Genomic DNA, 11,384 nt, shown 5'->3' on the forward strand with positions numbered 1-11,384 from the left:
CCAGAGACCCTCCCTCCCAGATGTCCCTCCCCCTGTGCAGTCACAAAAGCTTAAATCGCCTTTTGTGCACAAAAACTTTTCGGGCCCTGCAGCCCTCGGCGCAAGAAAACAATCTTCAAGGGTTGTCTGACAGACTGGCAGACAGACAGACTGGTCGGGTCGGTTCCCGTACCCTCCTCCCTCCCGAGGAGGAGTCCTCCACCCATTTATTTATTTTTTTTGGGGCCTCGTTCTGTAATTAATTTGATATGCAACCAAGCGTTTTTGAAGTTTATATTGTTTGTCTTAGTCGAGGGCACTGCAAAAAGTCGGACAGACTGTAGTTCTGTGATTCATAAGCCGAAGGATAGATTTTCTCTGAGTGCACATCCACATCCCAGTGTGTGTCCGGGTCGTTCCAAAGACCTCGACCCGAAGAACGGGTTGAAGTGATGGCCGCCACTCGAGCATTCTTCTATGGATGTGCTCGAGCACTTTCCTAGAGACAAAGGCAGCTGATATTCAACTCGTCTCAGCTCTCGTACAAAATTCATAAGTTTTGATTTATACATGCTTAACTATTTTCGTGACCCAGCCCCCCGGATCTCAGACAATAGTTTTCCCTCCATTCGGTTCAGGCTTTTTTTTTTGTCAGCCAAGCTCGGATCGGATCGACTCAGTTGGGTTTCTGTTAGCTTGGGGTCCACCGGAACACTTGTGCTCTTTGTTGGGACCCCCAGACTTTGATGAGGTTCGGTGTATTGAAACTGGAACTCGACATTGTTATGCATATTGTACAATTGTTATGTGAAATTTATATTATCCACACACAATACCTTCGATTGTCTGAGCTACTTCTTAGAACCGTACTTTATGAGTATTTTTCATGACAGCAATTTTCAATTAAGGCCCTCGAAGTGGATGGTCAAAAGGGGGGAATTCTATGGATTCGTCTTTGGTATGAATGAGGTGGGTCTTTGGATCGAGAGGTGTGGCCGCCGCAGCCATTCAGTTGATTGAGTTGAAAACTATGCTGAGTGGAGGGGCGTTTGATTGATGCGAAATTTGATAGATTGAGTGGGAAAGTAGTTGGAACTTTTATATTCCAAGTGGTCCAAGAAAATCAATGTGAGTGTCTAGCGTTTTACATAAAAAATTAAAAACTTGTGTACACATAACAGATGTCTTTTGTTATTTCATTCATTTCGCTCTTGAGCCAAAGCCACCCCATTAATATGCTTCAACGTCAAAAATGGCACCATGTTTCCTGCTAATGGAATTCCTGCTTAGTTTCATCATCATTTTTCTGAAATATTCATACGCCCCAAGTCTCCGTCACTTTGGTCGTGTCAAGAAAGACTTTGCCAAGTTTCCTGAGTTATGTACACACATGTGGCGGCGGCAGAACCCCAGAAACCCCCAGCCCAGAACCCGCTCCGGGCGGGCCTTTGGTTCGTGCATCAGCAGCATTGTTGTCGCAAGTGTTTCATTTTTCTCATTTTAATACTTTTATTTTGAAGTTGTGCAAGCACAATCATCCGTGCCGCATATGCAGCATATGTTGTAACAATAATAGCAGCAACAGCAGCAGCAACAACCAAGTGCAAATGTTTCTGGCACTTTTGTTAACTTGAACTAACACAAGCACTTGTGCGACGAACTAGGACGCACACAGCTGTGGCGAAAATAATAGAGGAAAGGTTGTCACTAAAATTCTGAAAATTGTGTATACGCCTAGGTATCCAATTGTTCGAGGAAGTGTGGTAGTGTTACTTCCAAGAAAGCCAATCTAATTAGCAAGCTATCAGATAATGCTAAGAAACTGACCACAGCTGTGAAGGAAGCTTCTAAGCAGGGACCGACATTTGAGCATTAATATGTGTGTGTACTGCCTCATTTGTTTGGACGGGTGCCGGTGCCGGCAAATGACCTCGAGTTATACATAGAGCACTTGTTCGCGATTACACACGGACTTGCTACATATTCCCAGTGCCACAACTTTTCCAGACCGAGGCTCAGAGCTCTCGCAGCCAGTCTGTGGATAGCAGCCAGTGTCTCGGCATTCGCCCATTGACACCCACATTTAGCACCACCCAACTCTAGTGGCGCCCAGTCAACACCGGCACACGGCACCCGCTCCCGGCCACCCACCGATGTCGTCGGGATGGCTCGGCTTAAGTTAATTACATGCCGGTCGACGCCTCGTTGCATAAATGTGTGACCCTCTTCTGCGAGAATCGGGCGCTCTCTTTCGCTCTACCGGCTGCTGTCTCGCTTCCACCGGCCTTATCCGTGTCCAGCTGTGCGGCTTGGGCCATTTTACAACTGTTGGCAAACGACCTTCCCAAAATGCGGCTCATTGTTGCTGTAGCTGCAGCCGTTTTCCTTTGTTTTCCCGCTGCTCCTGTGACACGCCTTTCGAGTGCGCAGGTTCCTCATATATTCAGCGGAGAGTTCAGGAGAAAGTCGGAGAGAAAGAAGAGAAGCCGAGCCGTGCGCAGAATCTACCCTTCTCTGATTCTCCGACTTTACGCAGTTCCCTCTGTAAGCCCACGGGAATCCCGCTTCCAGTGAACCTGAAACAGACGGTCGCCTGTCTGCACTGGAAGCGAAAATGAGGAAAACTCCTGCAAGGCGTGGCGGTGAACGATGGGTGGGTGGGGTGCTGGGGTGTGGAAAAGTGGGCAAGTGGTTGGGCGAATGGGGGGGTGTCGGGTCTGGTCTGGCTCATGAAGTTACTCAGACATGCATAAAAATGCCGGTTTTATTATGTCGTTAGGTTCAATCGAGTGTCGGCGTGTGTGTGTCTGAACTCGTATCTGTATCTGTGCGGACTGGCTCGTATATGTATCTGGGGGATACAGTAGCGGGTGGTTCTTCGTCTGGGTGCGAAAACTCCTTTAAAGGCTCAGTCAAACAAAAAAAAGGGATATTTATATATAAGAAAACAAACTGGGGAATAAGAAAAGCTTCTTTTTATTTCCTCTCCCGTTTTGGGAGGTAATTTGACTGAGTTTTCGGGGGATGTGCGGAGGTATGACTGGATAGATAGTTGCTGGCGAACAGGCGGTCTATCGTAAAATTCGTCCGGAGTCCGGACCCAACCCTTTTTCGGCCATAAACGGGTTTTATGTAACATTCGCCCACGGCATACATAAAATGAAATATAAAAATGTCTCTCGCCCTCCCAGTGCTCAGCTTTCTATGCTTTATTTGCTGGCCTGCATCCTTGGCCCCACAGCAGAGATGACAGAGATGGAGATAAGCCCGACGAAAGAGATGGCCTGAGGTAGAACCATTTACAATATAGAGATCGTGGATGCGGCGGCTGTACACTTATGTACAATTTTGAAATATGCTTGTGACTAATTTAATTTATTTGCCATTGTTGTTCGTGAATTGTGGGATTTCCTTTTGCTTTTCTAGGTTTTCATTGTTGCTCGGGGCTGGTGGGCCCGGAGCTCGGAACTCGGATCTCGGAATTCCTCGCAGCACTTTGTTGTCGCTGCTGGTTCGGGAATTGCCCTGCCATTGATTTCATTTTTCTTTCCGTCTTTTTTATTGCCCTAACGAGCTACCAAAGAGCTCTTGGCCCACATGGATGATGGTGGGTGGTGGATGTCGGGTGGCGGGTAGCGTTTAGTGGAACGGCGCTGGATCTTCGCCCCGTAATATATTGGTATAATTTTGTCATAAAAATGAAAACTTTTACAATTAGGATTTTTGGCATTTTATTTATGAGCTCAGGCTTCACAGCTTACAGCTCGTGGGTTGTTTGTTCGCTTGGCAATTTGTTCAATTGCCGCACACACCCACCAAATGGGGTCTGACTCCCCAAGATATATATTCGTATATAATGCTTAAGTGGACCTTCGAGTGAATGCGATGCGCTCTGCTGAGCTGACTTGAAAATCTGCTGACTTTATGACGCAACGGAAATCTTGATAAATTGTCAAGCTGCATCGATGGCACTTTGGGGATAAATTAGAAATGGGAAGTAATAAAAATAAAAGGGATATAACAGTTACTTTAATTAAGCCTTTAACATTGGTATTTAAACGATAAACGAAGACTATTAAATTTAAATTTATTTCAAAGCGATTATGAATAATATATTCATACCACCAGGCTGTAAAAAAAACCAAAAATTGAAATTAAATTCAGGAATGGAATAACAAAAACCACAATAGACATAAAAACATTCGGACTAAATCGTCCAGCTTCATCTACAAATGAAAATTCCAACCAGGACCAGAAACTATTTTGCAAGCATTTCCCATTTATATAATTCAATTTGGTTTTATTGTTCATTGGACATTACAAAACATTTCCAAATGGCATTTATCAAATTTTGCAATCTCTGGCTTATGCATTTGCGAGAGTGTTTGTGTCCCATTGATTTTGGCATTTTCCCCACCAGTCACCAGTCACCATCCACAGCCTGCAGCCTCGGGATATCTACCCACTGTAACACCCACTCGACCTTCACAGCTTGTGCGGCCATAAGCGCCAAAATATATGGCCAATAATTTTGTGTGCATGCCAATGCCAAATATGCAAGCTGCAATAGCAATAGCATTGGCCAAAAAACAAGTTGCACTATCCGACAAAGTCAAATCCGAAATCGTGGGCAATGGCCAGGCCAACATAATAAATTCAATTGAATTGGGAGAGAAAATGGAAGAAAAAAGGATGTGAAACGGACATCGGCCAAATAAGAGATAAAATAAGAGACCTAAAATATAAAAATAAGACAAACAGGAATAAAATACAATTTTTAATTCCGCTTCTCTGTGTGTGTTGACACAAACTAATTTATGGCATTTACAAGACAACAACAGCAACAGAAACAGCAACATTTTTGCACATCAACAATTTCCATTGCCTGCTGTGGCAAATTAGCCAGCAACAGCAAGTAATGCTATATTTTTTGTTGCATTTTTTTCTTAAAAATATATTTTTTTTTTTTCTGCTGCTGCGGCAGCCGCGTGTATAAATTTTGCAACAGCAGCAAGCTGCAGCAAAAAGGAAAGAAAAACGGCAAAAGATTTGCCTGCTGCTGCGACTGCTGCTGTTGCTGCGACTGCTGCTGCTGCAGCATGTATCTGTCGCTTGTTTTCTGCTTAAATTATAGACATTTGACTTGGCTGTGACTACACAAACAACATTTGGCATGCAATTTTTCTTGCTAATTTGCATGACAGTCAGTGCTGGCTCTGGACTGGCGCATATTTTTCTCTCACAGCGCCTGGGAAGTTCTCGGCGACAACTTCCTTGCAAAGTCGGAAAGTCGGAGGGTCTGCAATATTTGTAATTAAGCAATTTATTTGCCGCCGCATGCTGTGGATGCTGCTGTTGCTCTGCTACAGTAGCAACATTTCCGCTATGCCTAGCTAAACAAAAAAAAAACGGAAAACCAAAAACTATTTTCAATTGATTGAAGTACATGGAACGAAAGGGATTTGAAAAGCGGATGTGACCATTTGGCTTGGTAACATGACAGCAATTAGTTAGGCAATCTTCCCAGGAAGAGCCCTTTAGTTTGTAATACTCCCAACAGGGCGTATGCGCAATGTTGTGGAGATTTAAAGATAAACTGCAAAGATTAATAATAAAATGTCTGCTTATGATGGTTTATGGATTTTGACACTATTCTAAAGATGCTATGGTGCTATGATGCTATGATGCTATGTTGTTCAGATATCTCAACATTAAATATTCTTTCTCTAAATAGCTTCGTACGTTGAAAGTAGCACAGTGATATTGGCAATAGTTTCTTATAATTAAATACTTGTTCAATATACACAAGCCTCCGATTTCCATATATGTATGCCTTAGTGTCATATATATACATAAATTTATAATGTATTAAGACTTCATATCCATTCCGAATTTGCATGCAAAAATTGGAAACATTTGATTGCCTACTTCTAGGGGCCGCAAGTGCACATGGAAATGTTCTTGGACCAAGCAGTCTGGCTATTAAATATTTGAACTAGAAAAGTTTTCCTCTATGAGATGCTGCTCGTTGCAGTTGCACTGCCAACCCGCATAAACCCACACAGCTGCACAAAGGAAAACGTATGAATACGAACGTGTGCGCATTTGTGGCAACTTCTTATGGACATTCCCATCATAATGGAGATGGGTTCTGGGTTCTGAGCTTGGAACGGCGATGGAGATGGGTTTGTTTGCCAAGACTTGGCAGTAACTTTGTCGTGGATGTAAGTTCCTTGGAGGCAAGCAGCCATGCAGCCATGTCCTTATTGAGCTGTTCGCCTGTGTGAGTGGCAGAAATTCAGATTCCTCCGACTCCAGTCAACATTCATGTCAATATTGATTTTTCATTGCTCTTGGTGGCGACAGGAGCAGTAGTAACAACAATAATAATAATAAAAAGCGTAGAGCAATATAATTGGAATTTGAAATTGGAAATTGGATATTTTCGCAACAAAAAGGAGAGCAGAAATGGTGAAGAAGAAGTCGCACAGCAGCATATTTTATTCGATTATTTATTCAATGAGCGTCGCTCTGTTTGGATTTTATTGTGTCGACGGTTGGGGAATGGGAACATGTATGGCATACACGAGAGCACGAGTGTCCGCACAAAGGCCAATTCAATTTAAAGCACGGACAGAATGACGAACAGACTGGATGGTCTGATGGATAGATTGCTAGCACTCAGAAAAAAGATATATCCTTTGGATTCTAAGGGAACTCATAAACTGTAAGCTTTTGTAAGCAATAGTCAGTTTGCAATGATTTTGAAAAAAGAACAACATAAAGAATGAACAATTTTGTATTTACTAAGTATTTATTGAATAAAATTCTTTAAAATCAATATAAAAAGTATTTTTTTCCGTGTGGAGATAGAGACACAGGCAAGAACTTTGACCAGACAAAACGCAAATAACTCAATTTAATTGCACGAAAAACTAAGCTGAAACTGAAACTAGCAGAGCAGCCAAGTCCCTGGCCAAGTTAGCGCTGCTCGTCGGCCAAGTAAAGCATGAAAATAAATTGGAAAAACATTTACCATCGCCTGATCGATGGCCACTGACGAGTGCCTGTCTCCGCTAGCCCAGTATTCCCCTATTCCCCCTGGCTGCCGCCACCCCTTTCCGGCGGCTTTTTGCTGGAAATGGTCGAGTGACCAACTGGTTTGGTCTTTGAATGATTGCGAGTTGGACAAACATCAATAAGTGGCAGCAAGGCAACAAAAGCAGCACCGGCAAAGGCAGAGGCAGAGGCAGAAGCAGTGGAGTGTTTATATGGAAAATATAAATCAAATAATGGCGCAGACATTAACAAACAACGCATGTAGTGTGGCAGACATCGAGATGATTATCAGGTTTACAAAGGTTTCAATGTGTATTTAATTGCATTCACGTTAATTTCCCCTCCAGGGGCTGAGGGTTTTAGCTTCGAAGCAGGCAGCTAGGCCCATAAAATACAATTATTTATAAACAGGGAAACTATGTTAAAAGCGATTCAAAGAGGCTCGTAACTTTTATAGGAAAAGTGTCTCTAGGAAAACCATTAAGAACAATGGTAATAATTATGGTTCTTAAACCAGTCATAAAGGGGATTCATGGTGTAAAACCCATCAAATAATTAAATAAATATTCTCCATAAAAGACCACTCAGGCCAGTTACAAAATGTTGTTGAAATTTACATTGATTTTGGGCGCAACTGTTGGAGTGCACCTGGGATGTCCAGGAAAGGCTGCGCGTTGCATTGCGGGATAAAATGGCCAATAATTGGCCAATTGAATTGAGACACCGCAGACGAGGCGAATTGCATTGTGGCATATGTAAGTAAGCTGCCTGCTACAACGTCTGCCCACACGGCAATAAGTATTGACTATTGAGGGTATATAACTATATAGGTATGGAGCTATAGAGAGTGCATGTTCGATCGCTGGATCGGCGGATAGGCGGATGGGCGGAGCACAGCCCCCTTAACGAGGTCGGAGCCATAGCAGCACGTAGCCATTACCCATTGCCCATATAGTTCGGTGGGGCATTCAGCATTACAGTCCAGCATTACAGCGAAACCTCGAAAACGAGACCGTAGCTAAATATCAAGTATACGGGCCGATAAGCGGGCCTGTTGTTGCGGTAATTATAATGCGCCATAGTCACGCCAGACACGCTGCATAAATATTTAAATTAAATAATAACAAATGCTAGAAATAAATAAGCCGGGCAACTGTAAAAACAATACGTAATGGTGAGCAACAATGGCAGCCATGGCAAGCTCACCGTGCGGCGAAAATATTATATTTACAATATTAACCAGTCTCGAATGCCAATTGACTAATGTTGCTGCGGGGAATTTGGAAACGAAACGAGTTGCTGTGCCGTGTCTGAATGGCTCCTTTGTTCTTTCCATCCTCCCGTGGTCGGGTAGATATGTAGCTTCGGGTGGGCCACTCCCCTCTTCGCATTTTATTTTAATTTCTGTCGAGGGCCCTGCTCGGGTTTCAAAAACCAATAATGCGGCTGCCATCAGCAACATCAACAACAGTAAAAGCGGCTGAAAACAGCAACAGCAACATCAGCAGCAGCAACAGCAACAGCAACAAAGACGACGACGACAGCAACATGGCGCACAACAAGCAATAAAAATGGCATAAAATTCAAAATGAAAGCTAAACGCTGCTCGGCCCAACTTCCCCGCCATATATAACACATCCCCCGGATCCCCCCTTTTCCAACATTACACCATTCCCCGCCCGATATGCTGTGAGCTGCATAAAAATAAGTAATATCGTAAAAATTACAGGAAATAAAAATCGCAACGTAAATACGTGTAAGTGCGAGAGTCGGCCAACTTTCCCAGTTGCTGAAATTGGCAGTAAAATTATGACAAAAGAAGTAAAACCAGAAGGAGCACGAGGGAGAGGAGTGGTGGCTATCAGAAAGAGAGAAAAAATGTAACAGCCTTTTCGGGGAGGTTGGAGGAAAAACCCATTAAAGTTCAAGTTGGACATTACATGGCCATATTCTGGGCAAATGTTTTGGAAAATAAATAATTCCCAGTTGCCATAAATGTGCGTGTTTTGGTTCGGGGTTGTTGTTTTCGGCATTTCCTCAACAACTTTCCGATAAAAACAAATGAGATAACTTTTGGAAGCAACTCGAGCAGAATACACAAGTCCAGCGATGCGAGAAACGAGCGATATGAAAGTATTTTCCATCTTTCCTCGAGCATAATCCTGCAATTAGGAAACCTGTGCCAGCGCCACTCCACTCAATTGTGTTAATCGGGCTTAAGCGAATTTCAAAGGCGATCGTTTTCGGCGTATTGTGTGATACTTTAATTGGCCAGCGGCCAGGCAATGAAAATAGCCTCCAAATCGCCTTACAATCGTTCCGAAATCTTGGGAAATTTCAAAGCGAAAGGGACTGAGCCGGGGTGGTCGGCTTTAATAATGAAATGTACGTACGAGTGTAGCGCCAGTCTGGGCATTAACGAGCCTGGGCAACTACAATTGCAGTTGCAACAACAACCAGCAATTGCTACAACTCTGCATGTTGTGCATGGATATTTCCTCTGCAACAACAATAGCAACATCAGCAATCGCAATTACTTATTGTGTGTAAGGCACCATAATCATTTCAAACGGCGAATTATGACAGCGAGGAGGGGCCCGCAACAACAGTTGCAATTGCAACTGCAACATAAGCGTACAGCAGGCAAATGAAATGAGCTTTTAATCAATTTCCGGTATTAAAGCCTAGCCAAACCATCAACGAGCCAACCAACGAGCCAGCCAGCCAACCCAACAAACCATCCAACCGTCCCACAGTTGTCTGCAATGTTGTTGTTCCATCGGGCCATTGTTGTTGGATTTAATTAACAAACAATTTATATTCATAAACCTCAATCGGTCACATGCAAATGCACATGCGACTGCCACTGCGAGCTGAAATGGTGCGGAGAGAGCCGGACAAAAATATTAAGTGGGGGGATTTATGTACAACATAAAGTGGAGCTATGGGGCAACATATACTCTCCACTTGGACACTTGAATATCATAGGCACATTTTTAGCATCCGATTATGTCCTTTTCTTTTCCAGGTTTTAAAAGGGGTATTATCATTTTTTTTTTCATGGGGGATCTATTATAATTTTAGATAGAGCCACTCTAAAAATCCCTGAATACAACACGTTTGCAAATCGTATATAAAATTCTGAAACGACTCATCATTATCCGAAATAATTAGGCAGAGCCTGAATTAAATTTTAATGGGAATAATGTTTTTGTGGTTACAATGATGCGGTAGTCTCTTCAAATTATATATTTTACAATGTTGAATGCCATAGGTCGACGATTATAATACATGTACACACGCCCACTTACGTATGTGGCTGCTCTCCTTGGGCACGAGTGTAACTTGGCCTTTTGTGCAACAAAACGTGGCAGCGGAAAAGCGGAAAAGAGCATTCGCCACAACAAAAGCGCCCTGAATGCAGCAACAATATCAAGCTGATTGGGGGCGCCTCGTTTCCAGATTTCGGATTTGTGGCTGCCACGTGTTGCCAGCACTGCCACATGCTCGAATTGCAAGGGCAGGGCATTGTTGCCACAACGGATACCGCATGGGATGAGTCGGTAGCTGCGGGTGGGCGGGTGTCTCTCTACGTCCCGACACCCAATTAACCCCTGGACTGGACAAAGCGAAACGCTGTTCTAGCAGCTTAGCAAATCATTAATTAAACCTGGCCGAAAACAGAAACCAGACAAAGGCAGCAGAAATTATTATAATGAACAACGCATGGGAAATGAACGCAAAAAGCATTGCGGGTAGTCACACACTTCCCCATTTCGCCCCACTTGCCCCACTCCCCCCGATCTAATTAGCATGCTGAAATGTGTTTGCTGGCAGACACCAACCGCGCAGAGGTCACACCGAGGTCCGCGTCACATTGCCACATTTGGCGTGGAGAAATGAGCCATGGGGCAGGGGGAAAGCACATAAGTTGCAGCCAACAAGGGCAAGATACATTAAGGCGGAAGGTCGAATGGATTTGGGGAAAAATAGTAAATGTATCTGCAGAGACAAGGAAAAAAATGAGCTTACGAATGTGGATTTCCCTCAAACATGCAGATACTTTAATTTAAAATATAGATCCGATAGGATGAACTTTGTGTTAGAGCTATTGATAACCTATTTTTGGGTCATTTCTAAACATGTTATTAATTAGCAAGAGATATACAATTTGGGTTAACTCAACTATAAATGCAAATATGCTCGCAGCTGGCTTTGAACACAAAGGTTGGTAAACCCAACTGGCTGTGCGAGTAAAAATATAAATGATGATTATGTACGTCCGGTAATGTAAAGTACTCACCGCAAGGAAAGCAAGCAACATTGTACGCCTGAAATTGCACGAG

The sequence above is a fragment of the Drosophila bipectinata genome, chromosome 3R, assembly GCF_030179905.1.
Source record: "Drosophila bipectinata strain 14024-0381.07 chromosome 3R, DbipHiC1v2, whole genome shotgun sequence".
NCBI lineage: Eukaryota > Metazoa > Arthropoda > Insecta > Diptera > Drosophilidae > Drosophila > Drosophila bipectinata.